Source organism: Benincasa hispida, chromosome 2 (genome assembly GCF_027475165.1).
Source record: "Benincasa hispida cultivar pf3 chromosome 2, pf3_genome.v1.1, whole genome shotgun sequence".
Lineage (NCBI taxonomy): Eukaryota > Viridiplantae > Streptophyta > Magnoliopsida > Cucurbitales > Cucurbitaceae > Benincasa > Benincasa hispida.
The window spans coordinates 63,091,983-63,109,144 of record NC_143479.1 but is presented as its reverse complement, the minus strand read 5'-3'; the positions used below and the strand labels follow the sequence as shown (position 1 = coordinate 63,109,144).

Here is a 17,162-nt window from a genome sequence, read left to right as displayed (position 1 = left end):
TAAAAAATGGTTTAATTATTTATCAATTCATATAGCTAAATTCCAAAAAGATTTTCAACCTCAAACTCCATGATACATTTCTTTAAACATACAGAGATGAGATTAAACTCTAACCAACAAAAGAATAGTGACAAAATAAGTTACCAAAGTCAAAAGGACAAAAAACTTTATTAAAAAAAAGTTTACCCAAAAAAAATAATTCATCAGTTCAGAAAGCCATTACTAAACTGACAACTCCCTGTCATGATAAGGTACTGTGGAGCCCTAAGGACTCTGTTTTTATTATCTCTGCAAGTTGAAAGTCATCATAATGACAAAAGGGCAAAAAATAAAAAAGAAAAACAGTAAAATAATAAGTGGGTTTTTGAGGTACTAAACAGTAAAGAATCAAAGTTTTGATCCCATTTTTTTCTTCTTTTTTTTTTTCTCAAGTAACACAAGCAATGGTACTACTATAAAAGCCTTGCACCCATTTTCTACATTCAGCTAAAGCTATATAAACTACCACAAAAACACTAATCCTAGAAAATAAAAAAAGGAAAGGGCAAAATTTACATGATACTGCAACTATCGGTATTCTCGTCACTGAAGAAATGCGTGTAGTGATCGGTTGCGACTGGAGGGAACATCGGGGGCGGTGGAGCGTAGTTCACGGCTGGGTTCGGGCGCGAATACATCATGTGTTGGTACATATCATTCCCAACTCCCCTTTGTTGGTTCATCATCATAGCCATGTACTGTTGTTGTTGTTGGCTGTAAGGATTCCCTTGTCCCATTCCTTGATAATATCCTCCACCTCCATTCATCATTGGTTGAGCTGGTAGACCTTGTACTGCTGGAATGTTACCCATCTGATTCATTGCATAATTTCCCATTGGTGGGCCCCTATTGCCACCACCATGGCCCATCTGGCCCATCGGGCCCATCTGTCCCATATGACCCATCTGTCCTTTGTTTCCATTAGCATGACCCATTTGGCCCATTTGGCCCATATTCTTACCATTACCACCTTTCCACCACTTCCTTTTCCTCCTTTGCTTGGTTTGGTAATATCAAGGTCATGGAAGCCAATATCTAACTTGTCAAACTCATGGAGGCCATCATTTTTCCCTCCTTTTTTGGCCCCATTGCCATTATGTTTTCCTCCACCATTCTCAGCACTTTTATGATTGCTGCTCCCTTTGTTCTTCTTACTACCACTGTCTTTCTTGCTACCATTTTTACCACCAAAACCAAACAGCCCCTTTTTACCTAGTCCTAGAAATCCACCCCCTTTCTTCCCTCCATTTTTATCCTTCCCCCCTTTCTTCTGATCCCCTCCTTTGCTCTTACTCTTCGTCCCACTGCCGCTATCGCTACCGCTACCGTCTTTCTTCCCTCCTCCCTTGTTGGTTTTACCTTCATTACCCCCTCCTCCTCCCTTACCCTTCATCATAACAGGAAAGTCAATAACTTCACCTTTCTTGGCAGTACCTCCATCCCCACCTTTCTTACCATTCATAGCATTGAAATTAATCATTCCATTGGACTCATTAGGCCCAAATGACCCTCCTTTTTTACCCATCACAGGCATCATATTGTTAGGTAAGCCATGCCCATGTCCATTTCCATGTCCATGTCCATGGCTAAACTCATCATCTTCATCATCAAACTCATCATCATCATCAAAATCATCATCAAACTCATCATCAAACTCATCATCACTAAAATCAGAATCTTCCTCAGGCAAATTGAACTTAACAGACTTCTTATCTTTAGGAGGAACCATAAGACTATGCATATTATTGTTGTTATTACCTCCTCCTTTGTTAGAGCCCTTCAATTGTTGTTGCTGTTGTTGTTGATGATGTTGAAGAAAAGCTTTCTCCATTTGAAACTTGTGGTTGTTCATATTGTTGTCTTTTCCTCCTACTCCTCCTTTGACATTCTGAAACTGCATCTGCTTAAACTGATTGTTGAAATTGTTCATATTGTTGTTTGAACTTATCTGAGCTCCCCATAACTCAGCATGTTTCCCTGATTTCTCAAGCTTCTTTATCAGTTTCCCTGGATCTATGTTTCCTGTTACTGTCACTTTCCCTTGTTCTGCATCTATTTTCACAGTGTAAACTCCTAAAACAACAAAAAAAAAAAAAAAAAAAAAAAAAAAAAAAAAAAAAAAAAAAAAACCCACAACAGAAAACAGTAAAAAATCTCTCCAAAAACACAAAAAAAGTAACAAACCTCTGAACTAATCAAGGGTTTGAGTTCTAGTTTGGTTAAATCAGGGAGAGAAACAAAAAAAAAACCCTAATGATTACCACTTACCATCAATTTTCTGAAGAATTTTCTTGACCTTCTGTTTGCATCCATCACAATGAATGTTAACTCTAAGGGCACAAGCCTGTAAACAAACATCAATTTCACTAAAAACCCACCAAGATTTTAAACCAAACAGTTCCTTAAATTGAGGGCAAACACAAGAATCAAGGGAACAAACAAAATAATAATAAAAATTCCTCAAATGTACCTGAATGTTCATGAAATCCTGTTTACTCATAGTGTGTTAGAGAGAATAAAGTGTTGGAAGGTTTTTGTGTCTTGTGAGAGACAAAAATGAAAGTGGGTTTTGAGGGGATTTCACTTTTAAGGTGTTCTTGTAATTGAAGCTTCTTCACAAAGTGGGGTGTGTCTCTGTGTTGCAAAATTTTCTTCTCTTCTCTTCAAGATTTAGAAGAAGAAGAAGAAGAAAGAATTGGGAAATGGGGAAATGGGGAAAAAGAAAAAGTGTTGAGAAGAAAAATTGAAGAAAGAGAAAGAGAAATGGAATGGAATATTTTGAAAGAGAGAAGAAGAAGAAACAGAGTGTGAGCAGCTCAATGGGTGTGTCCCCTTTTGAGCTTTTATCCCCTTCTTTCAGGGCTTTCTCTCTGCTATTTAAAACAGGAGAGAGAAAGAGGCAGTTCTCTTCTTGTTGAAATTGCAATTCAAAATTATTATTATTTAAAAAAAAAACTATTTTAGTTGGTAAATTATCATACCTTTTTTTAAATATTTTATCTACTAACAAATAAGTATTATTATTATTATTATTAAAAAAGTGAATATAACCCAACTAACACATGAATGTGTTAGCAAGTAAAAAGTTTGTGGTTCGAATCCCCTTACTTTATTGAACTAAAATGATATTTATACTATTAATTTGAGCTTTTCATTCATGGTTTAAAAATAATCCCTACCTCTTTAAACATCTAATCGTTTTTTAGTACGACAATTATGGAGATGGAAGATCGAACTTTCAACTTTTAGAGAAAAATGTTATGTCAATTATTGTTGACAAAAATTTAATTGTTTACCGATTGTTGTTATATGTTGTTTTAAATATTTGTCTAAATTGATATCTATTTATTAGTTAAACGTTTCAACTGTTGATATCTCATATTTTATGAAAATATTGACAAAAAGTTGATGTCATAGAGTAGTACTAGAAAAATTATAAAACCAAAATTTTGAAAAAAATATTAGATAAATAAATAAACAATCTATTATTTTTTTACAAATTAAAATGTTTGTTAGTTATATATTATATATAAATTAGTGATATTTTGTTGTTTATTTTTTATACTACATGAATTTTTTCATGATATAGTATAAATGTTGATTTACTCTTCATATTAACATCAAATCTACAAAAATATGAAAATATCGATGAAAATATCAGTATATAACGCAAATTTAATATTCTTAATTAGTTAAGAGTTTCATCGTGTCATATTTTTTTAAAGAAAAAAACTAAGAATAAAATTATGTTTATTAATTGTATCTTTTTTCTCATTTGTGAAAAAAATATCTTTTTTTATATTTATTTTCTATTCTCATAAATATTAAGTTTTATTTAATATAAACATAATAAATATTCATACTAGTTAAACTAAGTTTATTTTTACCATAAATAGAAAGTTAAAGATTAAAGTTTAAAGATATGATACAAGAAGTGTCAAAATTTGACGTACGAAAAATACTTTATATAATGAAACAAATGTAACATATTCAAAAGATATTTCTATTACAACAAGTCAATAATAAATTATAAGAGTACGAAATATTTCAACATTGATTGACCAAGATCTAAAGTCTAATTTTTTTTTTCAAAAAAGTTAAAAGAGAAATATATATATATATATATTATGATACAAATTTCAACCTTTTTTATATATATTTAAATAAAAGAAAACTGTAGTGGAACTTGAAATTGGGGACCGACATAGATAAACATGAATAATTAGTGTGATAATAAAATAATAATAATAATAATAAGTGATATTTTAGAAAGAAAAAAAAAATGGCAGAGATCTTGGGCCAGCGGCTAAGCCATGTGAAGCTAATATGTATACATACTGTTGGCAATTAGTCTTCTCTTTCTTGGAATTTTCCATTATTATTAGGTTTTAATTTTTTTTTTCTTTTCAAACATTTTTGTTAGTTTTATTAATTTGAGAATATTGGAATTTTCCTTTCTACTTAATCCTTATCCATTCATTTTGCCCTAGTATTTTCTTTCTTTTTTCATTAATTATCCCTTTACAATGTACATGTACAAGCCAAAGTTAATTTTTAAAAACACACTAGTTGAAATATTTGAATAAGGTAAATTCATTTGGACTAATAAGTAAATATTAGTACTGCATAAAAAATAGTTCAGCTAACATAAATTAATATTGTCAACTACGACGTTTGAGATTCAATTTTCTATTCTACATATTGTTTATGAAAAAAAATTAAGTATTAGTAAGTTTGATTTATCAAAATAAAAAATAAAAATTAAGAGTAACTTACAAATTTATTATATTTAATCGATGTTGTCGTAGTAAGTGGAGATGATTAGATAAAATAACAGTCGGATATAAAATGGAATTCGACCAGTCTTAGGAGAAAGAGTTTACATAGTAACTTAGCTAGGCTCTTGAACATTTCGACGCACTTAGTTTGTTAGTGACTTTAAACGATAGAGAAGTAAATCATGATCTAAATTATGACTTTTAAGATTATAGGAACTAAGTCCTATAATTCTTGCAATTATAAGGACAAAATTACCAAAATTCAGAACAAAAATTGAAATTCAAATTAAGCATCTAATGTCCCCAATATCCCCTTGCATCTCCTGCAACTTGGTAATGTGATCTTTACTTGTCTTGAATTGTTTCTAAAAGTAAAAGCCACCCGCACAAAAGTCCTTTTAGCATATTTGTCCTCATTCACATACTTCATAAGAAAATTTACAGGAGGTCACTCAACATAGGATTTTGCTCCAAACCAACCATACTTAATTTTAGAGTTCCTATGATTGAATCACTAAAAAGGAATGTGCATTTTGTTAGACATAAGTAATAGCTACCAATTCCTTTAAGACATTTTTAACTAGACTTTCATATTTTCACAATCCCTCTCATTCAAATTTGGTCTCTATTCATTCACGTACTCTTTCTCTACTCAAGCACTACATAAAACATAGCTTAATCGATTAATCTCTATAATAAAATAATTATTAGATCCATATTTGTATTATTTATATTAGTTAAAACAAAAAACTACGAAGGTGTAGTTTTCCCTACTAGAATATACTCCAACTAATTAGACATTAGCAATCTCTCTTATTAGTTTAGAGTTAAAGTCTCACCCCTACATTTATAATGTTCAAGATTGTTATAGATGATTTTGGACTAGAGGACATAATCAACCTTATAGAGTTCGCAAACTATCCGATCAAGAGAATGGAGAAACTTGAGCTAGAAAATCACACCATAGAACCCAATTAAGCATGGGAAGAGGGGAGACCCAAACTGACCTACTCAGCCTCAGCCTTAGGCAAGGATGAGGTAGAGGCCGACCCTCCCCATTTGATGAATGGAGCATACTACAACCTATTTGAGCCTTATCGCTTGAGTCCAAAACTCAAACCAACCTCCTCAACCTCAACCTTGGCCAAGGATGAGTCTGAGGTTGAGCCTCCAACTGTGATGAATGGAGTATGCTAAAATGCACGTCTTGGTCAATTTGACTCCAAAACTAACTTAATATGACTCGAAAACCCAGATATGGACGCCATAGGTCAGAATCTCACTACAAATAATATATCATTATGACTTTAGAAGAAATAAGTCCATTCCAATACTCAAACTCTCTACTTGCTACATAGTTATACTTTATGATTTAAGCATCAAAACTTTTGTGGTAAGTACCATACCTGTGTGCATATCTTTTCATCTTGCAGGTTATGTTCTTTCTCAAACTACAAATTTTTCGTTGATGTCATGTGAATATCAGATATGGCTGTTGGTCTAAATTTGGACATCAACAAAGATTAATTGTGAAAGTCATACTCCTAGAAAATCAATAACCTCGCTTCTTAAATTTAAAGGACTGTGCGCATGTGTGTGTATATATACACATATATGTATATTATGATAGTTGAGTTGTAACTTTAGGTAAGAATGTGAATATAAAATTTGAAAATTGAAGTGCTTATAATTGCTTTATTGGTTTTTTTTTTTTTTTCCAAAAAACAAATTGATTAGGAAGGAAGAAAGAGAAGCAAAAGGTGATGAGAGACAACAAAACACAACGTCTCAATTACATGGCAGTTGACAGACCAGATGTGTAAAAAAGCAATAGATTAAAAATGGCTTAGAAAAAGAAAAAAGAAAAAAGAAAAAGCAAAAGTAATATCAATATGAAGCACGTAAAGCAATTCAAATCCCCAATCCCGAGTAAGTAGAAAAATAGATTGGTAAAGAAAAAGTGAAAGTGAAAAAAGAACAAAAATTTTAAAAAAATAATAATAACAATAATAATAAAATCCAAAAAAAAAGGGGGAGAAAAAGAAAATTTGAAGAGCTCTAAACTTGAACCCTTTTCTTGGAATTCAAAGTTTTGCTTTAATTCATAAAAAACCGAACCAATTTTGAGTTATGTAGAAGAATAGTATTTTACTATCTTCGATCTTTTTATATTTTTAATAGTTAGTTGAAGAGTGTTTTGATGTGAAATTAGAAAAGTGTTAATCTTTTTATATTTTTTTAGAGATATCTTCACGTTTTGTTCAAAAATATTTAATCTAAAGAGGACTCGATCAACCAACCATTGTGACATGATTTAAGAAGAAAGTTTTTTTTTTTTAATGCATAATTCCACAATGATTTTAAATTGTACCAATCTTTGATTAATTAATCTTGTTCTCTAATTGTGGTCTCATGGAGCAGGTTAAGAAACCGAATTAAATCATCCCATGTCATCTCTCTGGAATTGTTTAATTTTTTAATTTGTCGGTACCTTTTGATAAAAAATTTTGTTGTAATGCCTTGAATATGTTCACTTCGATGACCAAGCATAGGGTATTACTAAATTGCATACACTTTATATGTTATTTACGATTTTGGATCTAGGGTTTAAATGGGTGTCATATATTCTCCTCTAGTAAGAAAAATATTATTTCCCTTTACTCGTGGATATAGTTAACAGTGAACCACGTAAAAAATAACAAATCTTTATGTCATATGTTATTCAAAACGTAACATTTTAACACCTAATTAAATCCTTTAAAAAATAGTTTGAAATTGACAAATTAATTTCTAGTTTTTTGTGATTCATAATTTGTATAATCCATAAGAACAACATGGGTTTAGTTATGGCCGGTATTCTAGATTTATTTTGCAATTTAGTGGGCAATGAAGCAAGTCGGTAGTGTGAAATAAACAAATGAAAAGTGTTCATAACAAATGTAAACTCTAAATTCTAGATTCGAATTATACAAATTTGATTCAACTTCTCAATCACTATCTTAGGAAAAAAAGAGAGTGAAAGAAAAGAAAAAAAAAAAAAAGAGAGAGAAAAAGATATTTATATATTATAATTTTGCAAAGAAATTAAAAAAAAAATGTTTTAAGTTGGGAAAGTAAAGTAAAGGGAGGTGGGAATAGGGACAACAAAGAATTGACAACCTGATCTTATAATGCTTTATAGGGATGGGAGATGGTGAGCTTTGGGACCCTTCCATCTTTGACTAATCAACTACTCTTTCATTCTTTCTTCTTTTTTATGTTTCAAAAATAACAATATTAATCATTGTCATTAGATTCAAATTCCTTTTTTATCCCTATAATTTCTCTTTTTATAATCATTCTCGTAACTCGATTGTGTATAGCCTTATTCGTACGGAATATTGCTGGATTGGGATTTTTCTGTGATTTGAGCTGGTCTTCTTCCATGGAAGATGACAAGGTTTTTTGGTATGGAGTTATTATTTTTTTTCTATGTGACTAGAAGATGGTCATGTTTCTATGTTGTTAACTTTTTAATGAATTTATCTAAAAAAAAATCTATATGTTTAGCTTAAGTTTAACACGTTTTTATATGAATTTTGAAAATATATTCACAAAACGTATCATTGATAGTAATTAGTATTATAATTATTTTATCGATTTTGATAAATATTAACTTCAAAGTATCGATGAAAACTAAATTTAAAATTTATAGAAAGTTGAAGAGTAAATTAATTCAAATATTTAAAAGTATAAGGACTAAAACCATCCAATAATCTCGTCACTTTTTTTTTAACAATAATTGCACTTAATCTCATACTTTCATTTTTTTTATGCATAATTTTTTAAAAAAAGAAATCATTTTTTTAAGAACAATAAAATTACCACATGATAATTTTTTAATGAAACAATGATCTGACTACACAAAAATAGATGCAATTCGATATAAATTTTTTTCTTTCTTTTATAAGAGTTGGGCAGCAAAAACAGAGGCCATTATCTTAGGATATTTAAAAACGCATTGGAAGATTCTTAGGTGAAAAAAGTTTGTCCATAGAGTGATATGCTTGTATGTTTTTTTTCCCCCTCTATCTCTCTCTCTTTTTATCTGATATTTGCAGGCTGTGTGTTTGTGAGCTTTGAAGAGGGAAGTGAACGAGTCTTTGTGAAGCCCAAAGTTTACCCATTGGGGAGCCCTTACATAAGTCAGGAATGATCATTCTCACTTTTCTTCTTTCCCTTTTAAGTTTTTAGGTGTAACCCACAAATAATTGAGAAGATTTTTATTCATTTTCGATGGTTGGGTCTCTTCAACATTTTTGAGATGGTTCATTTTCGACCTAGTAAGGCCACATGTGTTATATTCGCCTACATATCTTGTGAGGTTGGTTTTTTTTGTTGGACAATTGTTTGAGCTAAAATGCAAGAAAACTTGCATCGATGTGGCCAATGCCAAGTCAAATACACTCTGCTACCTGAAGTTAGTACACCAGTATTTAGTAAAGCTAAACACACGAAATGTTAGATACCTTGTAAGGTGGTTTGGTTTGAGGAGATTATTTGTATGCCTCATTGTTGTCTGACATTCACTTCGATCATGTTCAATGCTGGCAATGTCAGTATGAGTGGAGTTATCGAGAAGGCAAGTTTCAAGACTAGTGTGAGTTGGATTCGTTCATTTCCTCTCCCTTAAACAGAAACAAACTCGACTAAGCCATCCCAGGAATCGAGTTCTTATTTTCTTACTTTGGAACATGTTTGTTTCTCAAAGTTTACTTGGGGTTGAGCCTTGCCTAGAACAACTTTCTAACATAATCAAACATTAATTTGAAGATAAAAAAATTATAGGGGAGATCACTTGTGTAGACGGTTGTAGAGCAATTTATTTAATTTTTCTTTTCTGGTCTATCATCTATCTTCATCTCAAATGTAAGAAGAGAACCCATAAGTTCATAAACTTTCATTGTAGCAATATCTTAAGCTTCTTCTATCGCAATGACTTTCATACCAAACCTCTTAGGTAGGCATCAGAGAACTTTTCTAACTAGTTTTTCTTCAGACAATTTTTCTTCCCGGAGCAATTGTTTCATTTGCTATATCTAGTAGATGAACATTAAAATCATATAATAGATACATCATTGAGCATCTTCAAGTTTTCAACTTTGGTCTTAAGAAGTTGAAGTATATTAACATCTTAACTTTAGAAGTTCCCTCATGCGCTACTCCCAATATATCCCAAGCCTTTTTACTAGAACTACATGTATTATAAGATGAAAAACATTTTTGTCTACACCATTGAATATTGTATTTAGAACACACAAGTTTTCTAGAGAAACTTCATCTTCCTCCCCAGTCCCCAGTCCATTCTCTTTCACCATTCTGGTTTGTAACCTCTAGGTAAGTTAAGCTAGTAACTATTGATTTTCAAGTTTTGTTATCAATAGATTTGAGAAACACAATCATACGTGCCTTCTAGTGGAATAATTTGTTCCATCCAAAATAAGGGGTCAAGTGGTAGATCCACCTTCTTTAATAGTATCCATATCGACCACAAGACAAGCTTAGGATCGTGATAGGTGATATTTAGAAAGTAGAGCCCAACTCTGATAGCAATTGAAAAATAGATGAATCTAGTACTGTTCACTCATCAGCCACAATGTCATAACAAACCAAATGAAAAGTATGTGCATTAAATAAAAAGTAGATATAACGAGACACGAAGATTGGTAACCCAGTTTGGTGCAAAATCACCTACTCTAGGGAGCAGTGTGCTCAGTGGAAAGAAACTTCACTAATAAAAGTGTCAATTATAATATAGTACTTATCTGTTAGATTCCATCTACAGTGACTCACTTACAACCAACTCCTCATTTTCAACTTATGCTTTCTTTAAGTTTGAAATTCCTTTACTTTCACAAGAACCCTTCACTCGAGCTATGTTTGAGATCCCCTCAAACCAACTTACTTAGGTTCCTCGTAAGTATAAGCTCCCTTCATCTCCACGATATATGTGGCTTCTCTCAAATAAATATGAGAAAGCAATGAAACTTAGGATCCTTTAAGTATCCTATGATCTCTTCAGCACTCACATGTAAATCAACAAGTAGAAACCCTTTCAGCTTATTCTACATAACCATGGATAACACACTTCAATAGTAAGGGTCACACAACTGCTCACAACTTTGAAAATAGTCTAAGAACAAAAGAAATCTTTTGCACAAGACATAAGGAAAGCAAGGTCGCAAATCTGCATGAATAAGAAAAATATTTTTAGATAGATTCTACATTCTAGATAACAAGTTGCTTGATAAGATGCAAAACATTTTACTTGTAAAAAATCTGCCAACCATTCTATAGTAATATAAAACAAGAGATTCGATAAAAATAAAGTTGTATCTCATGTTTTCATATATGTGTTTGGTTGTAGATTATGGGAATGTATACTTAGTCCTCTTAGTTGGAGAGTCTTTAGCATGGTTAGAGCTTTTGTAGGCTTTATTCTTAGACTGTTAGTGTAGTATTTATACTTCTGTATACTTCTTGTAAATACATATTTTTAATAAATAATATTTTAACATGGTATTAGAGCTCTTTTTCTCATAACTTCTCTTTACTTCAAATCTGTCTGGTGGATGTCTCCTCAGATTCGACGAGTTAACTTGCTTCCGTGCACTTTTAAATCCGATGAGCTTCAACGCAACCCTCTGTTCTCTGTGCACCTCCTCTGAACGCAGAACCAACCCGAGTCGATCCTTCTTTGTACACAATTTGTCCATGTGAGTTCCTCCTCTGTACAAAACCCGAGTTTCTCCGATGAGCTTTGATGCAAGCCTTCCAGCTCCTCTGTTCCATGTCCGGTCAAGCCTTCTAGATTTGGTGCTTCCAGATCCAGTGTGCTTTCAGATTTGATGCGATCCAAGTCGATCCGATCCAAGTCGAGCCAAGCCGATCCTGTTAAGCCGAGTCGAGCCAATCTTATTAAACAGAGCTGAGCCGATCTTGTCAAGCCGAGCTAAGCCGATCCTGTCAAGCCGAGTCGAGCCGATCCTATCAAGCCGGTCGTTTTCTCCAACTACTTAACAAACTCAGGTTGATTCCAACCTTACCACCTTAAGTTTGAGGGAGGATGCGAATGTATACTTAGTTATCTTAGTTGGAGAGTCTTTAGCATGGTTAGAGCTTTTAAGGCTCTATTCTTAGACAGTTAGTGTAGTATTTATACTTTTGTACACTTCTTGTAAATACTTTTGATAAATACATACTTTAACAAATTCAAAAATTGGATCCCAATTTAAAGAATTGTTTAAAATGTGTTTAAATACAATATATTTATAAAATAGAAAACTTGTATTTACATATTAAATATTAGGTTGAATATAAACGATTAGTTAATTATTTATTTAGTACACAATTGGGGGTGAGGAAATTCTTTTTTTATTTTTAGTACTATAATTGTGGGTTGGAGGATTGAACTACAAATTTTTAGAGATAAAAGTCAGCTCAATATCACTAAGCCAAGCTCATTTTAATAAGGAAAGTGAGTTCAAACCTTTAACCTCTTAATTAATAATATAAATCTTATGAAAGTTGAGTTATGTTTTTTTTTTTTTGCTAATAAATTTATGATCACATTTTATAATACTTAAGAAAAATGTATAATTATTATATATAATATATAATTTGATTTAATAAAGTGAATTGAATTTATGATATGAAATACAATATTTGTATTTATTTTTAATATAATCTAAAATTTGAAAGTTTAAATTAAGAATCCAAATAAAATGAAAAGTACCCATATTTGTTTCAGAATTTACACTATTTAGATGACAGAATTCGAAAATTTAGGATAGGGTGAGGGTAAACTTGGTATAAAATTCTATAGTGGGGAAATGATGTAATGGCCGGTTACAAACTCATGCTCGTGATTTAGTTATACATAGACGCGTTGAATTTCAATGAAAATATCAAGTGATGAAAAGATCAAGTGATGATGTGACAAATAAAATTCTCTTATTTGCATTTTAATTTATTGATTCTTTTAATTTTTATTTTTTATTTACAAATATGGAACGGTAGGAAATAATTTAAGTGGCTCTCAATCATATATGAAAGGAGAGAAAGAGAGAAAGGGCAATTTTGGTAATGGAGAAACCATTACTTTTATACTTTGTCCTTTGCTTCCTCATTTTCAAGAAACAAACACATGCATATTTATGCCGTTAAAATACACACTTTGACCAAAACTAAGCCAAGAAGAAAACACACACACAACTTGGTAATGTGAAGATTTGATTTTAAATACTATAAACAAAAAACATGATAAGTTACATATAACATCTTTGACCTAACATATTCAATGTTTCTAAGAAAAAAGAAAGAACAAATTGAATTTTGATTCACATAATTAACTTATACTTGAAATAATGAAATCAACAGCTCTAATAAATTAAGTTGTCATGACTTAGTTTGAATGTTTATAATGGAACGATATTTGTTATGTATAGTTATATAACTAGTCACACAAACCAACACTGGTTCTCCCAGTATGCCTTGTTCTTATTCACATATTTTCTAGGAAATTTTCTAAGTCACCCAACATAGGACTGCTTCAAGCGAAACATATTTAACTTTAAAGATTCTATGTTGAGCCACTGAAAATGAAAGTACATCTTGTTGAGATAGGTATAGTAGTTATAAATTCTTTTAAAGTCTTGTTATCCAATTGCCTAAGATTGAGTAATCGCTAATGTGTTAAGTGTGCTTTCCATGTTACGCGCATGAGTTCAAGAGAGGCACATGAATGAATTGAGATTACGTTCAAATGCAAGGATAAAGCATATTGAAACAACTTGCGTTGAGTTTGTGAGGATAGTCTTCACTCTTAGAAGTGGTTTAAGACAAGTAAGAATGATATTACTAGGTCGTAGAAGATGCAGAAAAATGTCAGGGCCATCCGGTGTTGAATCCGAATTTCGAATTTCGAATTATGAGTCTAAGGAGTTACAGAAGGTATCAAACCAAAACTTCTCCCAATAAGATGTGGTTCAAGAACAAATTAAGACAATAGTGGGCATGTAATGTCTAAGTCCATGAGGAATACATGAATAATAATTACGTTAGAATAAGAGAGATTCGAAGGATATGAAAGCATGGTTAAAAAAAACTTAAAATTATTGATAATTACAACCTATACCAGCAACAAGTATCTGCTATTTTAGTGACTTAACCATAGGAACTCAAAAGTTTCCTAAGTTAAGTGTTCATAGTTGAGAACAATTCTATAATAGATGACCTCCTAGAATTTCTCGAAGAAAAGTGTTGAGAAATCGACAAATAAAGAAAGCGAGAAAACGTAAATAATAAAGATCGACACAAAGATTTACATGGCACTAATAATGTATTAGCTACGTCTAGGTGCAAAGGGAGAGATCAATTTATTAATAGAGAGGATTATCAGATAATATAGATTGCAAAGGTACCTTAGGGTTAGAGGGTTTATATATAATGTACTTCTCTAAACCTTATGGTCAAATTCGTAAATTCTAAAGTACACTTCTTTAAAGGTCAAATTTGTAAATAATATAAATGCGTATACTATTTAGGTTGAAGACATTTTAAAACTCTTGGACTTGGTAATTCAGAGTGTCATGCAGACAACAAATTCAAAGTATCTAACAAAGAAAGTGAGTGAGGACTCATATTGTTTGTGAGAATAGTTTTGAATTTATTTTAGTTGAATTGGGCTTGTGTACAACTTTTTTGGTCGAATTGGGGAATTTAACCAAACTTCAGTTTTTTCTTTTTTTGTTAGTTACATTTTAACTATTTTATTTATTTATTTTTTAAAATAAATTTTAAGATAATTATTTTAAATAGTAAAACTTGTGAATATTTTTAGCTATGGTAAAATATCACAGTAGCAATAGATATTTATCAGTGGACGATAGACTTCGATAAATTCTCACTTAACTCAAACCAAAATCAATAAATAAAATATAAGACTTAAAATGATGTATAAAAAAGCAACAGGAACACAAGGAAATTTTCCACTTGCTAAAAAAAGGAAAAAAAAAAAAATTTTAAATGTATGATTGAGATGAACTTTAAAGGCAGCTATATACAATTTCTTCTAATGTTTATAGTTATTTTCCTTCTTTAACTTCCATGATTTCAAAACATGAGAAAGAGATGTGACCAAAGTGAAAATGAAACAAAAGCTTGGGGACAAAAATGAAAAGAGAAAAGGAAAGGAGAAGTTAAAGAAGGAATTAAATTATAACAATAATTGTTATAAAAGATGATAAGAGAATAGAAGAGAAGATAGACCTTACTTTTCCAATCTATGGGTGGTGGGGTTAAGATTATTATTATTATTATTATTATTTTGTTTTGTTTCAATATTTTTATAATAGTGGTGGGGTTAAGTTTTGTAATTAATTAAAAGATCCCATCATTTCTTTTGACATATAATTCAAAAATAAATTAAGAAAATTCAATTATTCATTTTAGAAAAAGAGAGAGGGACAGAGAACTTTGTTGGTGTTAACAGCTGGTGTATAGATCTAGACAAAACCTAGGGTGGGTCCCAAGTTAAAGAAGACATAGAGTATACTATTGTGTTATCTTATAAATTTTGTATTATTTGGAAGTTGATAGTATATGTATTGTGCTAATAGAATTGTGCTCATATTGGTTATTTTATTTTATTTTTCCTTTCTTTTCTTTAACAATTTGGATAGAGTGATTCAAATTATAAATCTTATGTCAGTTGAGTTATGTTCATATTATCATTTTATCATTTACTTTTTTTAAAGGGACAGTTGTAAATATAATAATAATATTCAAAATAATAGCATATATAGCAACATTTTTAAAAAATTGCAAATATAGCAAAGTCTATCGGTGAAAACTTCTATTGCTGATAGACTTGTACGGTCTATCAGTGACAGACCACCAATGATATGGTCTATCAACGATAGAAGTCTATCGCTGATAAACTTTGTTATATTTGTAAATTTTTTAAAAATGTTGCTATACACTTAGTTATTATTCTTAAAATTGCTACCAATTATAATTATCCTTTTTAAAAAGTCTTCTATACTAAAATTTGGATAAGAGAAAGCGCATCTAACTTTTACGTGGCAATAACGATGAATTTTCATTCAAGGAAGACGTGACTGCAAAAATAAAAAGAATCTTAACATCGATGTAGTACTTGCCACAACACCTCTAATGTCTAAATCAATATAAAAAAAAAAAAATTGGTAGTAAGAAGGATTTTTAAAAATGATAATGAACTTATTTCTGCTAAATTTATCGTAATGTATTTATGAGAAAAGTTTTACGAAACATATTTAGATAGTATTACTGAAATTGAGTAGTAGAATGATGTTGTAACGTTCCAATGTATACCTATATTTTTAAATACTAAATATCTTTCTTATTTTTATTTGGTTTAAAAATTTAGCTAGTGCTAAAAAAGAAAAAAGCAACACAAATAAATAAATAAAAATTAAATGGCACAAAAAGATAGACTACAAGTTGTGAGATGTACGAACAAATGGATAGTATTTAAGGTAGATGTGTCATATATTCCTTGTTTTATGGCTTAGTGAGCTAAATTATGAGCTATTTTATTCCTAGTCCTTTGTGAAAGGAATTTGATATCTTGAACGTGTGTTGCTTTAGCTTGTACAATATAGGTTGTTATGGATATTCCAAAATGTTCCTTCTTTTTCTTAAAAAAGATTCACACAACTCACATTGGCTATCGTGGCTTCTTTCTTTCAAAGAAAGTTATTTGTTCCCCATTGTTATGAAGAATATTCACAAATTGAAGTGAGCTGTGTTTGATGCAACATGAAATGAAACGGAAACATGAAACGAGAACATCAATATTTAATATCGAAAAGAATTGATCAATAACCTATTAAGCGTCAAACATATGGCCAACTAAGGTATGATATAAATTGACTTTTATCATTTGATTCTCATTCACGACCACGTTTAGTAACTATTTTATTTTTTGTTTTTGTTTTTTAAAAATAAGCCTATGGATTGTAACGACCCGATCTTTTGAGTACTCTGATAAGGGCTGTTACTCATAATACACATTTAAAACTCAAATATTTTGACCATAAAATTCATAAAAACAATAAAGACAATTTTTCAAAATAAACTAGAAAATAAATAAATAAATAATTAAAACTCTTATTCGGAGTCCCATAAAGAAACATTTACAGAAGGAGAAAAAAATATTCAAAACATCAAAATATTTTGTTTGATATTAAATTTCAAAATCTCAAAACATTCAAATGACTAAAGACATGGCTGAGCGGAAGCGATTTCTTTTGTCCCCATATG

General features: G+C 30.8%; 1 long non-coding RNA gene and 1 pseudogene across 2 annotated transcripts; one reads left to right on the top strand and one right to left on the bottom strand.

Annotated features, from left to right (window-relative positions):
- Window positions 1–361: 361 nt before the first annotated feature.
- Window positions 362–2,893, bottom strand: LOC120071102 (uncharacterized; annotated as a pseudogene). Its single transcript, XR_016527509.1, has 3 exons — window positions 2,510–2,893; window positions 2,308–2,383; window positions 362–2,112 (listed from the first exon to the last, which is right to left on the bottom strand). The product of XR_016527509.1 is annotated as an uncharacterized LOC120071102 (transcript).
- Window positions 2,894–8,127: 5,234 nt separating this feature from the next.
- LOC120072263 (uncharacterized) lies at window positions 8,128–12,075 on the top strand. The gene is made up of 2 exons (XR_005480400.2): window positions 8,128–8,264; window positions 8,918–12,075. It is a non-coding gene; the product is annotated as an uncharacterized LOC120072263 (long non-coding RNA).
- The last annotated feature ends 5,087 nt before the right edge of the window (window positions 12,076–17,162 follow it).